The sequence below is a fragment of the Elephantulus edwardii genome, unplaced genomic scaffold, assembly GCF_000299155.1.
Source record: "Elephantulus edwardii isolate Elephantulus edwardi_28Jun2011 unplaced genomic scaffold, EleEdw1.0 scaffold00080, whole genome shotgun sequence".
Taxonomy (NCBI): Eukaryota; Metazoa; Chordata; class Mammalia; order Macroscelidea; family Macroscelididae; genus Elephantulus; species Elephantulus edwardii.
The window spans coordinates 9,118,567-9,145,686 of NW_006399830.1; the positions used below are offsets into that span (position 1 = coordinate 9,118,567).

The window sequence follows — 27,120 nt, forward strand, 5'->3', positions numbered from 1 at the left end:
TACACACGCACATATACGTATATATGTATATATATGTGTGTGTGTGTGTGTGTGTGTGTGTGTGTGTGTGTGTGTATATATTATTAAAAAAAAAAAGACTTGGTGTGTCGCCCCATGGTATTTTTGTGGATTTACCAGTCTGTTAGCGAGACTGCTGCTCTAGTCAAGGAAGCACTGAGGTGAGACTGTGAACACAACGCACCATGGTCACACTCGGCCCAGGCTGGCACCAGTATTATGCTTCTGACAATCAGAGGCACCATGGAGCACCTTAAAAGGAGCGGTTACTGCCCACCAGATACAAAGGTTCAAATATCAACTTCTGCAAGCTCCAGACACTAAAGGAGAGGCCTGTGGTCAGCGAGGTGCCTCTGAAGCTTGCCTGGACCTCACGATCGCCCATAGGGCTGATCAAGTCTCCGGCTACAGGAAACTGCCTCCGCCTTCCTGAGCCAGTAATCTGGGAAAGACTGGAGGTTTATATTGCAAATAAGTTCCCAAAGAGTACTAGAGAAGTAGTAGAAGGTATCAGTGGTTCAAGTCCGCCAGGCATTTTGGAGAAACAACAGATGGGCAGTGTGCTTCCATAAAAGTTTACAAGATGGGGAGTTGTAATGAGTCAGAACCAACCTGCGGAGAGTGAACCCTGTATGGCAGCATGACAGTGTTGCCCAAGGTCGTTGCGAGCTGAAATCTGACTCAATGGCACTTAACAACTTCCACAACACCCCGAGGTAAGGGTGCAAGCTGTTAAACACTTGATAGTTAGCGGAAACGTTCACACTTACCCGGAAATGGTTTTGGAAGACAAGCCTACAAATGTGTTTCTAAGAAGTGACAGGTCTGAAAACTATGAGCAGTTCTACTCTGTATGCTGGCCTCAAGTCTCAAAAATGTTCCTAAGTCCAAAGAAAAGTCGATTTGAGTCCTTCTTCACAAATGCCGATGGAAGGGGGAGAGACCAAATACGCCTATGAACCATCGAGTTTAATTAGCTTACAGCTGGCACTAACTGTACATGAAGAATCTGCAAAGTCTTTAGGTTGTACTCTTCAGGGCTGTCAACAACTATAGGAATTTCTATTTGATGGGCAGCAGAAACAGAAGGGAGAAGGAAAGAGTTAAGATGAGGAAACCAAAAAGCAGTCAAGGTCATGGTGGGAAAGCAGTCACAGTAAGAGTTGTATATACTGTGCATGAGTTCGTTAGCGACTCCTCCATCCCCTATAGTCCCATGTGACAGTCTTGAAAACGTAGTCACTCCAAACAAATGGCAGCATTTACTGAAGAACCACCTCCAAATGGTGCCACTGAGAGAAGGCAGGAAAACAGTGCAGAGCACACCAGTGGTTTCAACTACAGTATTCCAACCAAGCCAAGTGCTAAGCAGCGATAAAATGCAGCTATCTGCAACTCTGCAGACACAGAAGTCATTACTGCTTATTCCACGGGGAGCTAGAAACTATCCACTCTGGCACCTATAGCCGGCCTTGGCTTAGTCATTTGTTCATTAGGCATAAGTAACTGCCTTGGAAGAGCAACTAGATCTTCGAGGAAATGACCACTGAGCGAGAAAGAAAATGTCAATAAAATCTGAGCGAGCAATTATTTTATGATGTTCATGTCATGAACAGTCAACCCAGGATTCTCTGAAGATCTGTCAGTCTACAGAAAATTATCATTCTGTATAAAGATCACTGCACTGGGAGATTTAAAAATCCACAAAGGTTTTCTTTCTTACTAGGCCTACTATACCCCGCCAGGATCTAAGGAGAAGTGCAATCCTCTGAAACAGACTGTAATCCAGAAAAGCAGATACTGGAAAAAATAAGAGATTGGCTCACTCTCCTCAAAGAGACAAGACCTTTGACCAACAGCAATCAGTAAGAGCTACAGTGCACCCGTCATGAGCCAGCACTCAGACAGACTATGAGAGGAAATACAAGCTCTGCAAGAGGTGGACAGACAAGACCGCTCCACAAAATAAGCAATATACGATAAAATTTCATTAAGTAATGAAATGAGTTCACAGCCAGTGCTACAGAACAGATAAGGAAGCCATCAAGCAGGACAGAAGTAGACAGAAAAGTCCTTCCATTATCAGCCAAAATAAGTTATCAAGTCCCTAGGCAGGGGGCAGTGTGATAAGACCTGTGTAAACTAGTTAAACAAGTAATACATCATGCCCTCAAGAAATACAGGATCTGAGAAGAGGTGGTTCCAGACAGACTAGAGCTTGGAGAGTAAACAGAGATAACAAAGACAGAGTTCTGACCCTAGAAAAGAAAAGACAGGGCTTCTCATCAAAGTAACCTGTTAAGAAAATAGGCAGACCCTGATTTACACATTCCAGTCCTCAGTATGTCTGTAAGTTGGACTTGTATGTAAATTGGGTACATGATGATTCTTATTCAAATTCAGGTTAGTCAAATGCTTGGTCTTCATATAGGGTACCTGAAGGAGCTCTGAGAGCTCAGTGGTAAGGGACTGAGACGTCAACTCAAAGCAGAAAGCAGAAAGATGAGATGGTTCCAACTGAACAGTAAGTAACAACAACCACCGTTATCTATGCATAAAAAAAATTAAAGAAACCTTTCCAGGTATACCACAACATCTTTAACATAAAATAATGCTTTGATTCCTAGTGCAAAGTCCTGCTTATTTGCTATTAAGAACAATAGGTGCCTCAATTTTTTGGATCATTTAAAGAATTTAAAGAATAATAGGTTGAAACACAGCATGATTCAGGTTCAGAAAAGGTGTGGGTCAGGTATGCATCCTATCTCCTTATCTTTTCAATCCATATGTGGCATCAGGACTGGAGGAAAACTCACTGACAATCAGTGTTATACAGATGATACAATCTTGTTTGCTGAAACTGAAGCAGACAAGAAGCATCTGCTGCAGAAGGTCAAGGACAATAGTCTTCAATATAGTTTGAAGCTCAACATCAAGAAAACAAAGATTCCCACCACTAGTCCAATTAGCAGCTTGATGATTGATGAAGAAGAGATTGAGATTGATGATAACTTCAGCTTGCTTGGTTCCACAAACAACACTCTAGGCACCAGCAATTGGGAAAGTCTGCTGTCAAGGATTTCTCTAGAGTACTGAAGCACAATCATGTCAGTCTGGAGACTAAGGTGTACCTGATCCAGGCCATAGTTTTTGCAATTACTTGTTATGCCTCAAAGAGCTGGACAACAACTAGGGATGACAGAAGAAGGATTGGTTCCTTTGAGTTGTGGTGCTGGACAGGTGTTGAACTTACTGTGGACTGCCAGGAGACTAGGTCTATTCTAGAGAGGGTGAAATCAGGCTACTCCCTGGAGTTAAGGATCCTGAGGCTCCATCTCACATATTTGAGCACGTGGCCAGGAGGGACCAATCCTTGGAGAGAAATATCCTACTTTAAAGGGTAGAGGGACAGCGTAAGAGAGGAAGACCCAGTAAGAGATGGACTGACTCAATGACTGGAGAAATGGGATTAGTTCTGTCAGAGATGATGAGACTGGCTCAGGATAAGGCAGGTTTCGTGGCTAGTGTATATAGGGTCACTATGAGTCACAGGCAACTCGATGGAACATAATAACAACAGGTCGAAAGAGGAGAGACCTCCATTTAGCATCTACCTTATAAATGATTTCTTTTACTTTGTGACTATTTTAAAGAATTATTTTACTAAAAGTGGAAATGTACAACTTTGTAAACTGGTTTTTCATTCAACCATTTAAGCACATTTTGCTCTATACCATTAATTACAGTACCTACAATATTTTCACTTTAACCACTCCCACCATGTTATTCTCATTTCTATTAATCCTTCCTGGCATTTGAAATGCTTTATGGAAGTTGATTTGTAACTGTATTCTGTATATAAACTGTGCATTACTAATGCCAAGGACTGTCTGTAAATGCACTGTCCTTTACATACATAAGCAAGCTGATTTAGTCAGGGCAACTATTCAAAGGCAGGAAACATTTACAGATTCTGCAGAAGCAGGTCTCTTTGAACTCAACATGATGGTCTCCTTGATCATAAACATGAAAGGCTATGAGCACATTCCAAAGATCCAGGCACACCCTGTTACCTCCTGATCTCTGTCGCCCAGCTCTCCCACCTCCTTCCTCAGTTGTTTACGCAAGAGCTTGGGGGTGGGGGGGATAACTGTGCAACAATGAATGACTGTTTTTTTTAAGAAAAAACTGAACTGGGGGGGAGAGAGGAGTTAAAATTTCCAACAATGTATAAATGAAAATACAACTTTTCTGTAAACTTTTGTTACATTTACAAGTAAATTATATTTTATTTAAAAAAAAAAAAGAGTTGACATCTCAATGATGCTACTTCAGGCCAATGAACTGAAAACTTAAGCCCTATCTTGGCCCATACACCCACTACAGTGCTTCCTGATCCTTATTTCTTCATCCCCCCCCCCTTTTTCTTCTTCAATTTCACCCCAGCACCTAACAACTTTAACAACCCACTGGAGGGTCAGCTATGAGTCAGTGCCAACTCAATAGCAATGAGTTAATGTTCTATTTTATTTCTACATTTTCTATGGTGACTTGTCTTCTCCACAGAATGGAAGAGATCTTTGTTTATTTTGTTTGCGGCAATATCCTAAGTACCTAAAATAATGCTTGAAACATATTCGCTCGCTGCCATCTGGTCAACTCTGATGCTGAGTGCTCCTTCAAGTTTCTGAGGCTCTCAGGCAGGTTTCTACGGCAGGAGATGACCCGTGCTTTCACCCTCAGAGCAAGCTTCAAACTGCTTCAGTGGATTCAAACTGTTGACATTTCGGTTCAGAGTACAACTCGTAACACACTACATCACCAGAGTTCCATGGAACTTATTAAGCAAACTGTTGTTGTTGATTGCCTTCGAGTCAAGCACGACCCTATGAACAAAAGGCCTGAAGCCCCTTTACTACTACTGACATTTGTCAAAGTTCATAGAGTTTCCAGAGACATGTTGTTTAGGAAGTGGATGCCACTCCTGCTTCCAAATCAAGCAAACAAGCCCCTTGTTAAAAAAAAAAAAAGGTGGGTGACTACATACATACATGCTTGAATTAATGCCGTCAAGTTGGTTTGGGGTTGTTTTTGTTTTCACTAACTGTAGTTAGTATTCTATACAACAATAGCATCTTTAGATTTGTGTATTCTGTGGTAGATAAGTAAGTGAATTACCTTGACAGCACCTAACAGCCCAGCCAAAACACTCAAGGTTGTACTTATCTGCAGAAAGGTCTGCCTAGCATTAAAACATCCACATGTACTATGCAAAATCTCCTGATCATAGTAAGTTTTATCTTTCCTTGGTTTTTTCCATTCATTTTCATAGAATGTAGCCACTAAATTGAGCAATTTTAAGTATCACTAATTAAACTGGCAAGAATATTTTTGACAATCACTCCACTGACTGATATTTGATGTTGTATACATCATTATTTATTCAGCCAAGAAATGTTTATTTTTTTAAAAGAAATGCTATTTAATAATCTATCAAGCCCCATACTTTAAGCTCAGACTGAAGAGAACAACTGTGAATAAAATGACTGCAATCTCTGCCCTTCTCAGGAATACAACAACCAAGTGCAGCACAACAATGACCAAGTGCACTGTAGAGGAGTGCAGGAGAGCACGGGAGCGAACAGCAGGAATACCATCTAAGTCCAGTGGCAGGAGTATGTTCTGCAATCCTGAGGCACGCAATTCAAATCCACTCGCTGCTCCATGGAGAAGGATGAGCAGTCTTCTTCTGTGCATGCAACTGCCTCTGAAAACCGGCTGGAGGGCCAGCTATGAGTCAACAGCCAGTTGAGAGAGTGACAGCATGTTGGATGACTCTAAAAGTAGGACAGAACGTGAATGAACAGTCAGTATTCCAGACACCTAGGAATACTATCGGGAGAGGTACAGACCACTGCAAGATCTGATTTTGGCTACAGAGATAGGCGGGACCAGGTCACAGGTGACTTTCTGCTCATTCCTTGAACCACCTGAATCCCTTGAATCCAAGGGTTTTTCGCTTCTCAAGGTGTCATAGATTGAACTGTCTCCTTACTTCATCAAATATATGCATGCAATGATCCCCCAAGACGTGGTAAACCAAACAATTGGAAGTGGATTAAGGGTGAAATGCAATCTGAATTCCAGCCAAGTCTTAATCCACGTAAAGGGTGTTTCCCTCTTGCGTGCTCTCCAACAATTATTGTTTCCTGAGAGATGAAAAAAGGATGGAAGGAAGCAGAGAGCAGAGGCACCGGCACTAGTAAGAAAAAGTACCCAAGAGTGAAGTCTGTTAGGCCCTGAGCACTACACTGAGATGCCCTTTGACAAAGGGAAAGGTCAAAGTATAAGGAGATCTCTAAGGAATGCTGAGCATGCAAATGCGAAACGAAAACAGGGACTCTCCCCCAAAATGGGCAGATAGAGCAAGCCTTCTCCATAAGCCAGCATCCTGAATTTGGACTGCTAGCCTCCTCAACTTGTCTAGGAGAATAAACTTGTTTGTGAAAGCCATCTGCCTGTGTTATCTGTTTTAACAGCGGCAGATAACTAAAACACGAGGTCTGTTCCAGCTTTTATCAGAGGAGCTGAGATGAATTAAGCTGAGTATCTGGAGCCCATGACTTATTCACTGCTAGAGAGACAGAGAGGGTCCCCAGCAGCAAAAACATGGCTGATGGAGAGGTAAGCTTTAGCTTTAAATGCCAAATCAAAACAGATGTGAAGAAGGGAGCTGTACATTCTCATCTTAGCAGGCCGCTTGGTCTTAGGGAAACCAAGCCATGCAAGAGAGCAGAAAATGACAACACAAGGAAGTGTGGCTTAGATGTTCTACACGAGCAACAGGTCTGGTATCTCAAATATACACAATGCATACAGGGTTGCTTTGAAGTGGAACAAACAAATCTGTCTTAAAAGAAGTGCTGGTGGAATGTTTCTCAGAAGTGAAGATGGCAAGATTGTCTCATGTACTGTGGACACGTCATCAGGATGGATTATCCCCAAGAGAAAAACATCATACTTAAGAGTGACAACTACACAACTCATTGTCCTACATCTGGAGTCAATTCGTAGCTGACTGGGGCTGAAAACTGGATGGGAGATGACTGTCCATCTTTCTTCTTTAAAAGCAGGTGGTAGATTCAAACTGTCCAACTTTGGGTTGGCAGTCCAACTTCCAACCCACTAAGCACCTGGAACTCCCTTGGTAAAGTGAAGGTCAGTGAAAAAGAGGACTCTTGAAGAGTTGGATTAACGCAGTCGCTCCAACAACGGACTTAAGCACAGCAGAGAACGGGAAAGGAGCTCAGGAGTAGTCAGTGCTCCGTTCTGTTGTGCACAGGGTAGCTTGAGCTGGAGCTGGCTCAATGGCACATCACAACAGGAGTTGGAATCAATTCAATGGCTGTGAGTCTGGGATATTTTATAACCATTCCCACCAGCTTCACTGTTTCCCTGCTGCCCTGAATTCCCCTCACTCAGCTATCCTCGTGATATTGAATCTTAATTACTGTCTTTTCTCAAATGGCTTCCACTCCAGCACTGTGGTGATCTGAGAGGGGCTTTCCTAAAGCTGCTCCAGGAACAGATAACCTCAACACCCACAAGGGAGCTGGCAGCAGGCTGCCCTGGGTGAGCGCACAGAAACAAATTTCCTGTTACATGTTTATCTGGTTGATTTATTTAAATGTCTCAGAGTGTGCGTACTCAATAATTAGCACACAAAAATATCCTTACATACATAAGCTTATCACTGTGGATTATTAAAAACAATACGCTTTAATACATTTTAGTGAGTGACGATTGTAAATCTTTCATGATCATTCTATTTCCAATAATATTTCTACTTCCAGAGAGAAAAAGAGAGGCACCAGGGTAAACATTTCGAAGTACAAATCACAGCCTGCAGAGACGTTCTCACTCAGCGAGTCTCAGCTGAGATCCCAGAGCTGATATTTTTAACAAGTGTCATGAGAGATAATGAAGTTGGTACTCTAAAACCACCATGGCCTAGAGCTGTTGTTGTCCATCTTAGAACCAACTTACAGCTGACCCTCCAATAGGTTTTCAGAGGCAGTAAATTGCCCAGGAGAAGACTGCCCATCCTTTTCCCATGGAGTAGCTAGTGGATTTGAACAAAGTCTCTTTGGGATTACAGTGCAGTTTCTTACCACTAGCCTACATCTGAGCTTTGATGACCTGCAACAGGAGTCCTCAAATAAGTTCATGTCCTTAAAAAGATGTAAATTGACACAATAGGGTACAAGAAGGAGCCCTGGCAGCACTGTACATTAAAGCAATTAGTTGCTAAGTAAAAGGCTGGCAGTTCAAATCTGTTAGTTGCTTCATGGGAGAAAAATGTGGCAGTCTACTCCTGCAAAAACTATAACCTTGGAAACCCTATGGGGCAGCTCAACTCTGTCCAAAGAGGGGAAAACTGAGTGGGAATTAATTTGACAGCAGTGAGGTTTATTTTTGTAACAGTCTCACATAGTTCCAAGGTTTATCTACCTTATAACTTAGTGCATCAGCACAATATGTATAGACACTGGTGGTGCAGAATCAAAGTCAAATGCAAACAAGCTCAATGCCTTTGAATGAACAGATTCTGACTCAGGGTGATCCTCCTTTGACTTTCTGAGGCTACATTCACAATGGAGGGCAACTATCCATCTTTCTCCCCAGATGCTGCTGACAGATTTGAACCCAGGCAACAGCAGCAGGAGTATGAGGCTCACCAACGGTACGTAACAGTGTTTCGAAAAACTCATGCTTAAGAGCACTTTCATTTGGAACACGTTTCCAAATGGAGGTGATATGAAATGAAAACAAAAATTATTCGGTGAGAATAACAATGCCATGTTTTCTACACATAGATGCGTAGGAAAGGCAAATGTTAGGGAGGAAAGAGTTCAAAGGATTCCGCGAGCTTATAGAAAGTCAACTGGCATACCAGCAAATTGACAACAAGGGTCACCTGCATGTGGCTCAAATTGCTCCCAGTGCTGTTTTCCCAACAGTTTTCTGAAGCACTGATGAAGATGTCCTGAGTGACAAGAAGGCTAGGGACATATGCTATATTCACTGACATGTCTGATACGGAATGGACAACAGCTGGACAACGTCCACCCGACAGACTCTGGGCTCACCGCTGCAATCACAAAGCTTTAACTCTGCAACAGCTCCCTGACCCACACATTTCAGAGTTAAGGAGAGGGGTCAAGGTGGACAATCAGCCCTGGCCCACAAGCCCTGGGTACAGTGGCATCGACAAGCTTTCTGAGTCTTTCCAATCTGGCAGTTTCCTTCCACTCTAAATTAAAGGGACTTTTTAAGATGCCAGAGGCCTAGATCTTTGAAGATAAAAAATAAGGTCCATTCATTGTTCTCAAATATGATTTATGTTTGTGACCTTTAGAACGAAGAAAGAAAAATGCTCTGGGATTTGTTTTGCTTCTCTCTGTTTCTTTCTGAAATTCAAGAAGCTGGTGAAGACATAACCTTACAGTGTTGGAAAGAAAATTTAAATGCATCTTAAATAAGAATTCCCAGCAGCACTGTGGCCATCATTGATGCTGACAAAAGCCCACGTGAGCGCAGAGCCCTTCACAAAAAGCAAAAAACTCAAATATATTTAAAGTCAATGATTGATATTCCCTAATACACATGAAGGTCAATCTCATCTCCTCAGAAGAAGTCCTGCGAGGCATTATTTCACACGCCTCATTCAAGTTACCACTCTGTAACTAAAAATTATCAAACTCCCTTTCTTCCCAGCTGCTCTACAAACCTGTCTGCATCGTCCTCACAACTGCTCAATTTAGTGTAGTTTGGCCATAAATGCTTTTCTTCTTCCAGATCACACCACAAAAATGTCTGGTTCTAGCAATAACTATGGGGCTGTACAGCCTCTTTCTCCCCCAACTTCACCTCACAACATTCTCTTCAGTTAGGTTACATCTTCTGACCACACTGACTGATGAGTGCTCAAGGAGTGGCAAAATGAACCGAAATTGAAAACGGGGGTCGTGCCCCATTTCCAACATACTCTCTGACATTTTGAGTGTTACTGTATGACAGGCCCTTCCCTAGGCACAAGTCATCCCCTTCCCGTTCCTAAGACTATCTCTAAGTCTGATATATGTATGTAAGTTGGAATAGTTACATATGATTCAGATTTAATGTGAGGCAAATGTCTGTCTTCATATATAGTGTTTCTTCCTATGCACAAAAAAAAAAGTCATTAAACTTTCTGATCTACCAAAACCTATTTAATATAATAATCGTCATCTTAGTGTTTTGATGAGTGTCACAAAGTAGCATCCATTTGTAAGTCAGAACTATTGTATGTACCTTGAATTTTTAATATCAAACCGCTTCAAGATATTGATTTGTAACTATGGTCTACACATAAGAGACAATGTAAAGCAGCTGTAGTGCTTGAACATTTACAACTCTATAAATCTTTCCTCCCCCCCCCTAAAATCAAGGTAATGCTGTGTGTGAACCCAAGCTTCACACAGTAATTAGGTGCAAAGCAAAACAGGCTTCAGGAACTAATTGGGTCCCGTTTAACAGTGAGTTATGCAAAGCTCAAAACAGTGAAGTCCAAGCTGCCTCGCTCAGGCTCTAGTGTGGTTCTCTGTCTCTCTACAACCTATATAAATAGTGGTATTTATATAACAAGTTCTGCTCTCATTAAATATTGATATAAAACAATGCATTCATAAATTGTTCTGATCCCAAATTAACATTCCATCTCACTTTCTCAAGTCTAACAGTATATACTGACAGAATGAACCTCTGGTGTCCAACTCCTAGACTCTATTTCTGTTGCCACTAATCTTCTTCACTCATTTCCTTGTTTTATTTCACCTTTGGACTACTAAAATAGGCTCTTAAATCTGTTCAGCGACATTTAACAAAAAACTGAAAGAGAAGAGCTTTCTGATGTAGGTGTCTCTCATCACAATCAAAACCTCAAAGATTTAATCTCATTTAAAAATCCAAAGGCCAAAAATTAAGGCTCTCCATGATTTGCCTCAATATCTCTTTCCAATTTATTTTTGCCTTGATAAATTCTAAGGTCACAAAACTGGAAGTCAAAGGAACACCATTTATCTTGCTGGCAAATGTTCCCTGCAATGCTTAATGGTCGCAACCATAAAAATAATCCCCATGACAAACTGCGAGCTTCCTGAGCACTTTGCATACATTGATCTCTTACTCACCACAACTTTGAGAGGCTGTTACTCTTACTTTTTCCTTTTTGAAGTGAGGCATTAAACTGGTCCATTCTTACTGATCTTTATAGATTGCATAGATACACACATAAGATCATTACGGACAGAAGTATATGCAGAACAATCCCCTGAGGCTCTTGCTAATAAAGATTCTAATTCCATAAAATGCTTAGAAAGTATCAAACTGGAAAGAACTGATTCTAAGCCCTACTGTGAAGATGAAAAACAGTAAAATTAAACAAACTATTTTTCTGGACCTATGCAAATTGCTTCCAGAGTCTGTAATCTTAATTGCTACCATGTTCTTCCTTCTGTAAAGGGACAGGTAGACAGACAGCTGGCGGAACAGGTGGGTAGATGGATAAATGAATGAATAGATGGATGTTGGAAGGGTGAGTAGGAAGGTCGTGCTATTTTATGACTACCCAAAGACTATTAAAAGAACAAGCAGATCTGTCTTGGAAAAATATAGCTAGAGCACTGCTTAGAAGCAGAGAAGGTGAAACATCATCTCATATACTTGGGGCAACAGAAGGGGTCAATCCTTGGGGAAAAGACTTCATACTTGGAAAGGTAGGAAATCACTGACCGAAAGGATGACTCAAGTGGATGGATGCACACAGCGACTGCAAAGATGGCCTTAGAACTGCAGAGACTGTGAAGATGGAACAGGATGAGGCAGCTTCATCTGCTGTACACACAGTCACTACCAGTTGGAGCTGATCAAATGACACCACAAAACAGTAACAACATTAAAGTTCCTATTACTACCATGGTGTATGTTGACTGCTAAGGTTTTTCTTAAAAAAAAAAAAAGTAAATAGTGTAAATCTACCAACTGCCCCAGGAGATAAAGATGAGACTGAAAGGTCACCATGAGTCAGAATCACCTCAGCAGTGAATTTTGGGGGTTTTAGGGGTTCATGAATGCAGAGTCTCTAGTCAGGTAATGGAGGAAAGACCTTCCCTGTGACTTTCCTGGTTCTCATACATGTGAACACAGAGAAAACCTTGTCACGCAGCCCTCTCTGTGGGCTGCGCAGCTGTACCTGCCCAAAGCACAGCAGAGTTCTGCATAATTGAGTGGCTTTACCTTTACTGTTACTATCAAAATAGTGACATAAAAAAATACAAGCACCGAACAGACACATGGAAAGTGCACAATAAAGAGGAGAGGCTTCGAGAGAGAAAGAATAAATGAAGTATATGAACCGTGCATATTTATAGCACCTGCAAATTAACTTCCTGGAAACAGCAATAAGCAGATAAAGTGCCAGTCCTCAGTGGAATAAGACACAAAATGGATGCAGCTGCAAGAAGGCAAAAACATACACACTTTAACTTGCAAACATCTGCCCCCAGAATTCTACCACATCACCTTCACAGCCTAGTAAAGAGATAAGAATAGCACTATATTCTTGCCAGTCACCCTAATCCTAAATCAATTACTTTCCTTTTTCTTGGGGAAAAGAAAGAATACTGCTAAAGGCCAAATACCAAGAGAAAGTAGTAAGTAGAAATTAGTGATAATGGGTTCCAGGCTAAAATCTTAGAAAGGCCAGTTAGAGGCCCAACTTATTCCTTGGGCCCACTGTCATCTTAACATGAAGTGAAAAGGGATTCTAAACACAGTACAAGACAAAATAAAAAACCACAACGTTCTCTATTTCTGAGCGTGATGTTTTAATGCAATCCTATCTAACCAGCACCATTTTCCCATGAGACTCACTCAGGGTACCCTACGCTCTAATCATGCCTCATTTAGTGTCACTCTCCAGCTACAGCTTCTACTTTTCCACCTCAAGTTTTCATTCATGCTGTTCTCTCAATGTTGGAATGCCTTCCATTCTCTGCCCTGACATTTATCCTTCCCTATCACTGGTCCACAACTGTGTGCATTACAATTACGCACAAAGTGTGAATTGTGTCCCAACTCCAGGTATCTCCGGTTAGCTGCTATGAGACATGACCTAGGTACTAGAATATTTTTAATTCCCCAGGTGACTCTAAAGTTCAGCTAAGGCCAGGAGTCACTACCCAAGACCCAATCTGAAGCCATTACTTCCAAGGAATCATTTGTCTAACTGAAATTAACTGTTCCCACCTTGACATTCCCAGATTACTGTCCCTTGACTTGACTTTTGGATGATCCCCAAAAGCAGAAGGTTACAGCACAACTCAACAGTTTCATATGTTCTGGCTATCAATGTCATCCTAACACAGCCTCTCAGCTAGAGGCAGGAGACTACTGTCTGTATGGTTTCTCTGGAACAGCACCTTAGCCTCGCCAGCTATTGAGTAAATGCTTAATAAATTTAATAGAACTACTGTTTACATTTCACTCCAAGCAACCGAAAACATGACTAGTGCTAGATTGTCAACCAGTTTCCAATGGAGACAAAAACTAGCATATTTAAGGACTGCCAACTGCTAGAGGCAGGCCCAGAGTGAAGACTCCAGGATCGGTGTCCTCATGATCTGCAACCCCTGGTGGTGGGGAAAGGAGTTCTGGTAGCATTGTCCACAAGGTGCTGCACTGTAAAACCAAAGGTCTGTACCTCTCCACTGCTTTGAATCCATCAGGAGCTCTGAGGGAGAAAGATGAACAATCTCCTTCCATCCAATTAACCACCTTGGAAACCTGCGGGAGCACAAGCTATGATTTGGTTCCAACTCAATGGCCTTGAGTTTGAGATGTTTTTCTTGCCAGCCACAAAGAAACCTTATCCTTCCACAGAACTAGAGGAAGTGAAAACAATAAAAGCAGGCACGTTCACTCAATATGGTCACACAGAGGGGCTCAAGCAAGACACAAAATAACAAATTTATGTCCACAAGAGTAATTTCTACAGAAATCCCCTGCTCACGGCAGACTGATGTTTGTCAAAAATGCAGATTCCCAGACCACACATTCTCTCCCCTGACAACTAAACCACAATATCTCAGTAAAGGGCACGGCTATGATGTCTGGCAAAGCCTACTTGAAGGGTAGTCTCCTCCTGTTATGATCTGCTGCTTCCGAAGTCCAGTGGAAGGTGGGTGGCTATGAGTCAGAATCAATGCACACCGAGGAAGCTTCCTAAAGAACAGACAAGCCTGTCTTGGAAGTGCAGGCAGGGTGCTCCTAAAAGTAAGGATGGTAAAGACTTGCTCTCCCATACTTGGCTATCTTCACAAGAGAGGCCAGTCCTCAGATAAGGGCATCATACTTGGATAGGTCAGAGGCAGAGAAGGTGACTCTCAATGAGATAGACTGACACAGTGAATGCAGCAATGGGATGACAGACTGAGTGCACAAAGCACCAGACACTGGCTGGGATCTGTTGTGCTTATACTCTGAGCTAGATTAAATTCAACAGCACCTAACAACAACAACAAGCAAGATTTGATTACCCTTTAAATGACTGCCCCTCTAATTTTATATTAAGGAATAGCTGTGAAGCCCACCCTCAATCCCTGGGAATGCTTGCCTACTGGGAACCCCGATGCCCATCCTTACCCCTCACATTCCCACCCTACCTCCAGGGTCAGCTCAGCAAAGAGTCTGCAGTCTCACATCAGTACCCAGGCAATGAACAGAACTGGGCTAGAACAGCCAGTAAATGACAGGAGGTTTGCTTTCCATCTATTTCCGAAATCTAGCTTTCAGTTGTCCAACGATTCATACTCCTGCAACCGCACTTCTGGTTGAATGCTGGACAATTACCCAGCCCAGCCTATGTCTGCTAATTTCCAAAGGGGAGGTGAGAAGACAGACTGTGGTCATGTCAAAGTATCAAGGAATTAAACCACAAAAAGACCCAAACATTTCTTTACCTTGGCAGCTAGTCTATACAGCCTTCCTTCTTTACTCTGGTCAATGAAGCAAACCAGCTCCTCCAAATTCAATACCACTCTCGTCATTTTCCCATTAAGAGAAAGCAATTCTCACATTTTAACCATAAATTAGAAGCTGTCCATTTGCAGACATATGAAATGATGTGACCATACTCCACAAAGAGAGGCCAAATCTCAAATACCTAACTAAATACAAGGAGATGATTTGTGATACTTAAATATAATTACCATGCTATATTCAGGTTTTTAATCCCATGTTTTTCATTTTCATTATGAAACTACAGCCCAAACCTCTGGACACAATAGCAGCATTGTCGCTGTAATCATTCCCCACAGTACTCCAGAGAAGTACACAGTTCTGGGGGAGGTCACTCGCCAAGTGCACTAAATGCCGGAATGCACAAAGAAATCCTGCCCCACCTGATCCCGGGCAGTCTAGAGAGCACGAGCAGATGACAGTTGTCAGCAATTCAGGGCCATTATTTTTAAAAGGCACATGCAGGGCTGAGTTATATCAATTGGAACATAGGATCAGAAACTATGAGGTTGTCTTCTCATTATAAACAGTGCTAAGCAGACCTCTGCTTAACAGCATGAAAAGGCTGGGGGGGGGGGGTCAAGCAAGCAGAGCCAAGAAGTCAACTGGAGAGCCGGAAGACTGAAATAAAAGCTAAAAAAGAAGAAGTTTCATCGTGTGAGGATGGAAGTCGGTTAGGTCTCTGGGTACCAGCAATCCTATGAGAACCTGAACAGCACAGCACATGAAATTTGACCTTGAGGCCTAAAGAACCCAATGGTACCCAGCTCCACTGCTGAGCGCTCTGAAAGATGGCAACAGCAGGGCCTGGATAGAATGGAGCAATGGGAGGAAACCTCAAAATCATGAAAAGGACCACGCTTCATGTTCTTCTTTTCTATGTATACAGTATGTTCCTGAATAATATTCATTTTTCAGGAGAACTTTGGGAAATAAACGACATAGAATAGTGTCTGTCTAGGGGTGGGGGAAAACAAACCAGGCTTACTGTTGTGATAAAGACTGGAGGCACTCCTGACACCCCAGCCATCAGCCATCCTGCAAGCCTGCAAATGAACTCACCTGATGGCTCAACTGAACAAAAGGCAGGACTACACGGCGAACTGTAACGCTGGCGGTCCAGCCTCCTCAGAGCAGCTACATCAATCAACATCACAAACGGAAAGGCTTGTGAACTGCCGAATGAGAAATCAATGTACTCTGTAAACTTTCACCCAAATCACAATTATATAAATACAATTCTGTAAGTAAAAAGAAAACTTACTCAGCAAGGAGGGGAAAAAGGCAATGTAGGCATAGTATAGCTTTCCATTAATTTCTTAAGAGATCTTACAGCTTCAGAAAATTCTTGTTGGGGTATGATGATATTGTTGTTGTGGTTGTTATGTGCCATTGAATTACCTTTGACTCATAGTGACTCTATTTTCAACAGCTCTGAACCTTGCCCCATCCTGACCGGTCTCACTGACACCAACACATCCACCCCCATTACTTCAATTACTTTGTCAATCAATCCATCTCATCTCGGATCTTTGTCTCTTGTGCTGACCCTCCAACCTTCTTAGCATGATATCTTCTCCAAGAACTAGTCCCTCCTCGCCACATGCCCAAAATATGTGAGACAGAGATTCAAAACCCTTGCCTCCAAGGAAAAAATTTCTTTCGCCCTCTCCAATACAGATGTGTTTGATCTCTTGGCGGTCCATGGTATGTATGTTCAATACTCTTCTCCAGCACTGCAACTCAAACACACCGACTCTTCTTCTGTCCTCCATAGTGCTTGTCCAGCTCTCTAATACATATCAAGTAATCACAAAGACCATGGCCTAGATAAGGGGACCCAGATGGACATCATTATTCTAATGACACACAAACAGTACTACAAGCTAGGAAATGAACCTTGAAGGCACAATGGGTCAGCATTCAGTCGTTAATCAAAAGGTAGGCAGTTCAAACCCACAAGCTTCCCTGCAAGGAAAAGATGAGACAATCTGCTTCCTTAAAGGTAGCCCGGGTTATCCGATGAGGCTGACCTACTCTCCTGCAAGGTTATCCTGAGTGAGAATGGACTCCACGCAAATGAATGTCATGGGGTTTGCTATGGCGTACATGACAAGTGGTACTCTGTGTGCTTAATCAACAATGTTACTTCATCTTAAAAAACAATAGTAAGAGGCAGGTATTCTAATTTTTTAGATGAGAAAACAAGAGGAATAACAGGTATGACATGCCCAATATCACAAAGCCAGAAAGTGGCAGAGCTAGGTGTCTGGATCCTATAACTGATACAAGAAGACACATCTTTGTTGCTGGTTCAGGGTCATCATGCCTACTCATTCTCCTCAGTAACTGTCACTTACTCTTTGCTCACCTTTGTTTTTCATTCACATGTTGTTGTTGTTATAATGTGCCATCAAATCACCTATGACCCATAACGACCCTAAGTATAGCAGCTCTGAACCCTGCTTTGTCCTGAGCCAGTCTCACTAATTCCAACAAACCAATCCCCACTGCCCCAGTTACTTTATCAATCCATCTCATCCAGGATCTTCCTCTCCTGTGCTGTCTGTCTGTTCCTCCACCTTTCTGAGCATGATGTCCTTCTGCAAGGATCAATCTCTCCTGGCCATGTGCCCAAAGTATGTGAGACAGAGCTTCAAAATCTTAGCCTCCAAGAAGAAACATGGTTTCACCCTCTCCAAGGCAGAACTATGTGTTTTCTTGGCAGTCCGCAGTACGTTCACGGCCCTCCTCCAAAACCACAATTAGAAGATTCTTCTTTTGTCATCCTTAGTCATTGTCCAGCTCTCTGACGCACAGCAAGTAATTGTGAAGACCATGGCCCCTGGATGAGGTGCACCTTAGTCCCTCAACTGACATCACTGCTTTTCAGTGCTCCAGAGAGATCCCTGACAGCAGATTTTCCCAATGCTATTCATCTTTTGATTTCCTGACTGATGGTGCCAAGAATGTTGACTGTGGAACTGATTAAGCAGCAACTGTGAACAAACTCAATCTCTTTTCCATTTATCTGGTGCTGCCAATTGGCACGGTGGTAAGAATCTTTGTCTTTAAGTTTCGATTCATATTGAAGAATACAGTCCTTGACCTTCTGCAGCCAGCGCATCACGTTTTCTTCAGTTTCTGCAAACAAGGTGGTGTCTTCTGGCAGGTTGTTGATGAGTCTTCCTCCAATCTTAATGTCATCACATTCCTCCTCATAAAGACCTGCTTCCCAAATGATCTGTTCTGCATATCAAATGAAAAGGTATGGAGACAGGATGCATCCCTGATATACTCCTTTCCTGATTTTGAACCATGCAGTGCTTCCCTGCTCTGTTCCGAGGACTGGTTCAAGTATAGGTTTTACATATGCTCAATCATGTGTTCTGGGATTCCCCTTTTCCTCAAGGTTAGCCACAATATATTGTGATCCACACAGTCAAATGCCTTTGCACAGTCAATGAAGCACATAAAGGCATTCTTCTGGTACTCTTTGCTTTCTGCCAAGATCCATCTGATATTGGTGATAATGATAATAGTGCCACGACATCTTCTATATCCAGCTTGAATCGCTGGTAGTTCTCTGTCAATGTACTGTTCCAGCTATGTTCTCTGTGAATGCACTTTTCCAGTCATTTCTGTATAATATTCAGCAAGATTTTGCTAGTATGTGATATCAGTACTCCAAAATAATAATGTTGCATTCACAGAGAACTTTAATTTGGATTGTGATAAAACCCAGGTTACATAAAAACATGATTCTCTGCTTTTTCAGTTCAATATATACTCAACTGTTCATGAACCTGAAAAGATATCAACTTTGTTAACAGAGAGTTCGGATATTTAAAATGTTATATGATAACAGCTTTAACTTCCAAACATAAATTAGAGAATGCCTAAACATTTTCTTATCTCACTGAGAAAAACTAGTGTTCTCCATGAAAAGTCTACTCATGATCTCAGATCTTCTGGAACACAGTCCACAACTACTTCAGCTATGCACTTCCCCAGCCACGATGAGACTGGCTCAGGGTGACCTTGCACTGACTCACAAGGAATACTCATGTTCTAACAACTCCTCTACAGGCAAAGAGAGGAGTGCTGTCCAAGTCCCAGCATAAATGCCAGTCTCAGGAATGCTAACAGAAAAGACATGGAACTGCTCTCTTTCAATAACTTGGTACCTCAGCATTCTAATAACTGAACTTCCTGTCTGAGGAATCCAGCTAACAGAATTAACATTAGGTAATCATCATCTAACGCACTGGTTCTGAATGGGATTAAGCAATGTGATCAGTTTTATAAAATACTGACACCCAAGCTGGGGTCCACCATGAGTGGTTCTGATTTAATCAGTGTATAATGTGGCTTTATGCACTGTTGTGGATTACACTATGTTCCCTGAAACTATGTTCTGAAGTCCTACACCTATGGATATGATCCAGTTTGGGAAAACGGTGCTTCTTCTGTTATGTTAATGCGATCTTATCAGATTGAGTTATAAAAAGAGCAGAGCAGGCACCACAAACAGGAGGAAGACCTAGGCCAAGGAATGCCAAGTAATAAGAATGTGTATCAAAACTTAAGGAGCACTGCTGTTAGTGGAAATTACCTATCTAGACTACCTCTAGATCAAGGCATATCGCAAGAAACTACAGAGGCAATTATGCATTTTTTCCCAGTGGCAGCAGAAAAGCAGATGTGACAGCAGCTTTAATGCTTGACATTTTATGGAGAAAACAACAAAAAGGCATGCAGGAAGAGAACTCAGCATCTCACTGAAAGCCTTTGTTGAGGGTCTTAGTCATTAATTTGTTAAACAGCCTTCCCCAAAAGACTTGCACAAGCTGATGTTTTCTTTTCCTGTTGTCCTTATAACCCTGAGTACTGGAAAGAATTTGTAGGATTGTCTCAGTTATCTACTGATGTTACAACAGAAGTTTCACAAATGGGTGACTTTTGCAACGGAAATTTATTTTCTCACAGTTTATGGGTTAAGAATCTGAATTCAGGGTGTTAGCTAAGGTGAAATAAAAAAATCAATCAACCTCTCTCTCTCTCTCTCTCTCTCTCTCTCTCTCGTCCCCTATGAGGCACAGCCCACTAGATGACTTCCACTGTGTTTCCAAGGCTATAAATCACAAAGGATGAGAAACTGTCCATCTTTTTTCCCATGGAGTAATTGATAAATTCAAACTGCCACTGTTATGGCCTTTGGGTTAGTACTGAAACTCCCTAGAGACTAGGCCACCAGAGCTCCTATACAAAAAGAGGGACTCAAAATACATGCTACACTAATCCTTTCTTTTTAACATAACAAAGGGAACACATTCCCAAATGAGATTACAAACACAGGTATATAGATCACGATTTACAACATACATTTTGCAGGGACAATTCAATCCCCAACAATGACTAATCAAGAGTATTTGTTCCTCAAGTACTTAGAATATTTGATGATTCTTGTGTGTGTGTGTGAGTTGGTTAACTGTAGTCTTGTTTTTGCTTTAAGGAATGTTTGCACCACAAGAAAGTGCTGCTGATGTGCATCTGTAAGTGACAGCCAACAAAGCCCTGTGGATCAGTAGTACTCTATCCCACGTGGAGTTGCCAGGAGTCAAAATTAACTTTATCGTAGAAGGTTTGGTTGTTGTGGCTACGGAAGCATCTTTTATGAATCTTCAACAGCATGGTAGATATACACAAAAGCAGAAGAATAATGGCCAAATCCAGGGAAGCTGCCTTTCAGGGAATCTCCTACGTGTTTTCTCTTAGCTCCACAGACTTTCTGCTTCACACACAGGCCTTTATAAAGAAATAAATAAACTCTTGAAGAATCGCATAGAAACCAAGAATGCTGCAGGTAAAATTCTATCTAAACAATACCAAACGAAGAAAAATGTAAGAGCTTTTAAAGGTTAAAGAATCATGTCTAGGTTTATTTTCCTCCAGTCTTAGATTTCAGACAGAGTTCATTTAGATCAAGTCGGCCTGGATCTCACAAACTCCTCGTCTAACTTCTGACCTGGTCCCCTTGCCCTTCCCCTAAGCCTCAACTGCTGTGTCCCCGGCCCTGATCTTCCACCTTCCTCCTCTGCACTCTCCTCCAAACCGCTGAAATTAATGAGCCTGCAAGGTGGGGGCTGTGTCTCTCCACAGCTGTCTTTCCAGGCAATTATTTAGGGACAGAGAAGGAAGTCATTAACAATCCTGGGAATCCGCCAGAGACAGTTCTGCCACAGAAAACACTCAGCTAGGGCCCTGGGCCAAAAGGTCACTTTGGGGGAGTGGGCAGCAGGAGGGGAGGAAAGAAGAAAACAAAGTAGACTCCAGGGGAAGAGAAGGGAACAGGTAGCCTGTTTTCACTGTGGTTTCTGGCACCTTCTTCCAGCAGTTTCTTCTAATGCAAAAAATGAAAGTTCTAGCTGAGTCACTTGGGAATGCTAATGAAAATACTACTTATTATAAAAGGCCAAAACAGTTGCCTGAAAACAGTAGTGAAATTCCACTTCTTTTGCAGGAAGCTGGATAAATAGTCTAGTGCCAAAATGTTCTAACATTAGTTATGGCCAGTTCAAATTACAACTGTGCATGTCAGAGGAGTGTGTATGTGTGAATGCGTGGTAGGATGTGTATTTTATCATTAGCAATACGTACTGCAGATAATGTTGTCACATGCACTTTTCTGATGTTACCCTTCTCAGATGTTTAATACTTTGATTTACAGTGCTGCTGCAGACTATAGCCTGCCCTACAGTGAAACTGGTATGAGCTGCTGAAGAGTCTTAATGGACAGAAATGTGGGTCATGGCCAACTTCAAAATCATATGACTATTTGACTGCACAGGCATTCAGTTAATGAACTGACTACATATTGATGTTGACACCAATAAATACAGGATTTATAAAGACACTAGTGATCATGAAAGGCAGTAACAACAGAAGGTTTTTTAAAAGTAGAGGAATGTGGCATTAGCACACTGGAGGAATATGCATCAACAGCTTATGATATGCAGATGACACAATAATATAGAAAATGAAGAAGACTTGAAGCACTTATTAAAGACCCAAGACTACTTTAGTATGGATTAATTATACTTCAAAACAGCAACAACAACAACAAAACAACCAAAATCCTCACAAATAGGCAAAGAAAGGGAAATCATGATAGAGAAAAAACTGAAGTCGTCAATGATTTCATTTTACTTGGATCCATAATCAACACTGATAAAAACAGCAGTTAAGACACCATGTGACACAATACACTGGACAAATCTGCCAAAGGACCTCTTTAAAGTGCAAAAGAGTAAAAATTTTACTTTGAAAACTAATGTCCTATGACCGAAGCCATGATATTTCCATTTGCTTCATGCGCATCTAAAAGCGGAACAAGGAATAAGAAAGAAAAAAGAGCTGATGCCTTGTTGAATTGTGTTAGTAAAACATATTGAATGGAATGCCAAAAGAATAATTAAGTATGTCCTGGAAGCAGTAGTGGCATCCACTTCCACAATAGCTTGCCTCTAGAAACCCTATGAACCTGGAGAAAGGACGAAAGTTACACAGGAGGTGTCCAGGACTTTCGCTCATAGGGTGGCTATGAGTCACCTGTGACTCAACGGCACTTAACAACAACACAACAACTTGGGCAAAGTGCAGCCAAAGTGCCACTTAGAAGTCCCAATGGCGAGGCGCCATCTCATATACTCTGGGCATATTATCAAGAAGGGCCAGAATGTTAAATTTGAAAAAGTAGAGGATCTGTGCTGGAGGGAAAGACCCTCAAGGAGACAGACGGACACAGTGACTACAATGAGGATCTTAAGCAGAGCAGAGGTTGTGAGGCTGGTGTAGGATCAGGCAGGCTTTCCTTCTGTGGTGTATGGGGTCACGACAAACTGGAGCCAAGGTCAAGGATACCTAACAGTGACATTCTGAGTCTGCCTTCATCACCACCCTTTCACTAGAGTTTAACAAGGGTCTTCTCAAAAAATATATCATTTTATCCCTAAGGCCTTAGCAGAATGCCTAGCACACAGCAGGAACACAGAGACATTTGTGGAATTAATGAATAAAGTCATCAACTAAATGAACAGAACGAAAATTCAACTTTTCTATAAACTTTCATTAAAATCTCAATTAGAAAAAGAAAAAAAAGTAAGATTTTAAAAAATAGAAAGGTGACTTTTACACTGAAGCGAAATACCCCAAGAAGGCACCTGTGCGAGGCCTCCCCTTCCTCCCGGCAACCCTGCTCCCTTTCCTGCTCCTGCTCCCCCCTCCTTCTCACTTAGGAGAAAATCATGGCAAGTCAAGCCTCCAGCCGCTCAAGGCATCAGCTGTGCATCACGCACCGCCTCCCCATATCTGCTCCTTTCTTCCTCTACACTTACAAGTAACAACTCCCCAGCTCCCCTTGGCACCGTCTGGGTCTACCAGCTGCTCATTTCCTCTTCTGAAGCAACAACTATGTGAAATCAAAATACATTTCCCTAATGCCACTGCTTGAGAGCCTGCCCAAGGTCAGAAGCCAATTCAGCCAAAGTCAGAACCCCTTAAAGGTCCCCAAGGGAAAACAGCAGAAAGCCACAACTTAGAATAGCTAAAGCAAACTCAACCCCTGTGAACTGAGGGACTCTAGTAGAACCAGAGAGAGTACCATCTTGTCCTTCTCCTCAGTTAGCCGTCTGGGCTGTGAGAAAGAGAGGCCTTGCCTTGAGTGGGCATGCTTCCTCCAAGTGGCGAGAAGTAAGATGGTGCCAGGATTTTAGAACTCCACAACTATAAGCTGTGGGCTGATTCTCTTGAGACTGCACCCACCAATATAATGGGTTTCACCAAAACTCGGGTTAAGAGTCTCCAATTCCTTTCTGCACACAAGAACTTTAACCAAGAGGCTAGGGCACATCACGGAAATCTAAGCTTCCCTTGTTTCTGAGCTGGAGGTGAAGACACTCGGTGTCATTTGGGGTGGCTTAATGACAATTCACATTGGAAAACACACCCGAGTGTTTGGCATGACACTTAAGGGGGAAAGAGTCCTACCTCTATAACAAAGCAAACTGGTGAATCAGGGAATGAATGTAGAAATTAAGGCAGAAAATAGGAAGAAGAAATCTATTACTGACTCAAAAATAATTTCCAATGACTTATATTACAAATTGGCTCTAAGACACAGCCTGCCCACGTATTCCCCACTGAATGGTGATATCTATTCAAAGGATCAAAAACAGGTCGTTTTTAAAATTCAGAATAAATCCAGATCTCAGAAACTAGGGGGCGGGGGGAGAAAGTTCAAAAGTAGAAAGGCAGGCAATGGTACTCTCAGGACCAGTCGCTGTGATATGCCTCAAGCTTGCTAACAGCACTTTTACGCCACGGGCTTGCTCCTTTCCTTTGCCCTCATTTGATTTCACCGGGAAGTCCTCTTCTAACAGTCACGGAATGCCCAAAATGAGATGAGAAGGCGAGGGCAAAACATTCTACTCGGACAAGACTCAAGAAGTCTGGAAAGAATCCTGCAAAAATCATTGTGAACATACACAAAAAAAATCAGTGGCCGAGAAAACGGCACCCTGGCGACCACTTTAAGATCAGAGAACACACAACTTACACAGCCAGTGTCCAGCTCAGAGCAGAGCAAGGTTCTTCAAGGACCAGGGTGAAAACTCGCCTGGAATTATTAGAGGCTTTTACCTCCTGAGCTGACAGCTAACAGTTGTTGTGTTTGTTTGTTTTTTTCCTCCTAGGTTGTATTTTTTTTAAAAAATGTTATTTTAATCAAAGTTTACAGCAAAGTTTTATTTTCATTCATTAATTGTTGCACATTTTACTCCCTCTCCCTCCCTTCCCCCTCCCTCAGTTAATTTTCTTTTTTAAAAACATTCATTGTTGACCTAGTGGCAGGAAACTGCACTGCAATCCCAGAGGTGTGCGGTTCAAATCCACCAGACGCTCTGCTGAAGAAGGAGGAGCTATCACCTCCTGTACCAGTCAGATCCAATTTGATGGTACACACATTTAAAAAAAAAAAAACAAAAACAAACAACCAAAAACATTCATTGTCGCACAATCTCCTCCTTCCCCCTTTACTTTCCCCCTCCCTCAGTCCTCTTCACAATGTTCCTCTTATTCTGGACCATTATCTTACATATAATGCCTAGTCATATATTCCCCTTAAACAGTTCTCTCCCTCATCTACTCCAATATAATGTGTCATTCTTCCCTCCAGAGTGAATGTTCTAGTCCCCAGAGGATGGCATAAGGCTCAAACGGATCCACACCGGGCAAGGGAAAGAGTTCATGGTAAAATGGTGTTCCAAAACGTCAACAGAAATAAGTGAGAAAGGTACCTTCAGAAGCCCAGGTGTAAAAAGGGTTTACCTTCCACAAAGGACCGTGCCTGGGGCCACAGATGTGACTGGGAAAGAGAGGAGGTATTCAAAGCCAAGGCTAATGCAGAGCAAGAGGCAAACAACTAGAATCTTATGACTGAAGTATCGCACCTTTGAGGGCCTTTCAATAATTCTCAGAAAATCAGCAAAGCCTTTCCTATAGGACACCTGAGTGACAGCTATCCACAGCTGACTTCAACTGCGGGCCACTGCCCAGCCACAGGCAGCACCCCACGCTGCCCCTTTAGGGTGAGGATGCCCTTGGAGAGTTACCCGCACCTTACTGTAAAACAAGGAGTGAGAGATGGTGTGCATTTTAATAGTGGATTTCCCTTCTGGGTTAGGTTTTCTTATATTTGAGAGTATAATGATCTTTCATTCTAACAGTATATACCGACAAGGAGATCTGGGAGCACCACCTGGAATCCATGATGAGGATGTCCCATGTCCCAAAAGTATTTCATTACCAGCCTGACATGCAATCCACTACAAGAGGCTGGAATAAAAATGCATCATAGAGAACCAACTGGAACTCCAAATAAATGCACTGTGGCCTCACCGCTATCTTCCACTGTAAGGAGTAAAAACACCAGGCCTGAAAGAGACCCTAGTGAGTGCAGTTCAGGGTTCTCAAACCAAACCCCACTTTCTAACAAAGTCCCTCAGTGTCTTCTGCAGGGTTTGAAGCTCTATGTTAAGTTCCCTGCCTTGGTGGACAGATGGAGAACTAGTAAATCTTTCTGCTGGAGGGTCCATGCCCAGTGACCACAGCAGGTCTTCACAACTTCGTGACCCAAGAACAGCTGGCCCACAGACACTTGCTCAGGCAGCCACATCTGGCTGGCCAGAGCAAGGAGGCATAGCCCAGCCCACAAGCCACATCCTTTCCAAAGTCTGGTGTGTGGTCTTTGAAACCAGTGGGAAGGAAAAGAGAAAAAACAAACAAGCCACGCCACCTCAGTCTCCACTGCGGCTGGACTGCGAGCAGTGTGGTGAAGAGTCTTCAAGAGCCTGGAGTATATGAGCTTTATGAACTCTGTGAGCAGGCCAGTATAAGATTAAACAAAAAAAGTGAGAGGAAAAATAATTTTTTTAATAAAAAGAGGCTATAGTGGAGATGCATGTCAATTCTGCGCAGTGTAATTAGTCAACAAAACTTGACGCAAACAATATTCCAGCTCTTTGCCAACAGACCACAGGAGGTAAGAGAGGCGGCTCTCTCTGTGGGACAGCTGGCCTCTGCGGCTCATGCTAGTGCTATGCCATACTGTCCCCACCGTCTTCCCACCGCCTCCAATGAGCTGGCCAGTGTCCAGGGACCACAGCAGCCACCACACCATGCTGCGGTGCCACCTTCAAGGAGGCACTACTGCTCCTGGTGACAAAACTGGATGAGACATATATTCCCAATGGGAGGAACCTGTCTGAACCTTTACTCAAGAAATAGAAGTATTTTTCAACTATCCAAGAAGACATAGAACAGAAACGAAATAAACCTAAAAATAAAAGCCTTTTATCTGAACTACACAGAGAAAGTCTTAAACAAACTGGCCATGCTAAACAGCCAAAGCCGCTGCGAAGGAGCTGC

At 42.4% G+C, this 27,120-nt stretch overlaps 1 protein-coding gene across 1 annotated transcript in view; it reads right to left on the minus strand.

The window, feature by feature from the left end:
• The window catches only part of AUTS2 (autism susceptibility candidate 2), a 1,255,025-nt gene that overhangs the window by 1,025,538 nt on the left and 202,367 nt on the right, over window positions 1–27,120 (minus strand). The gene's annotated exons all lie outside the window — the stretch shown is intronic.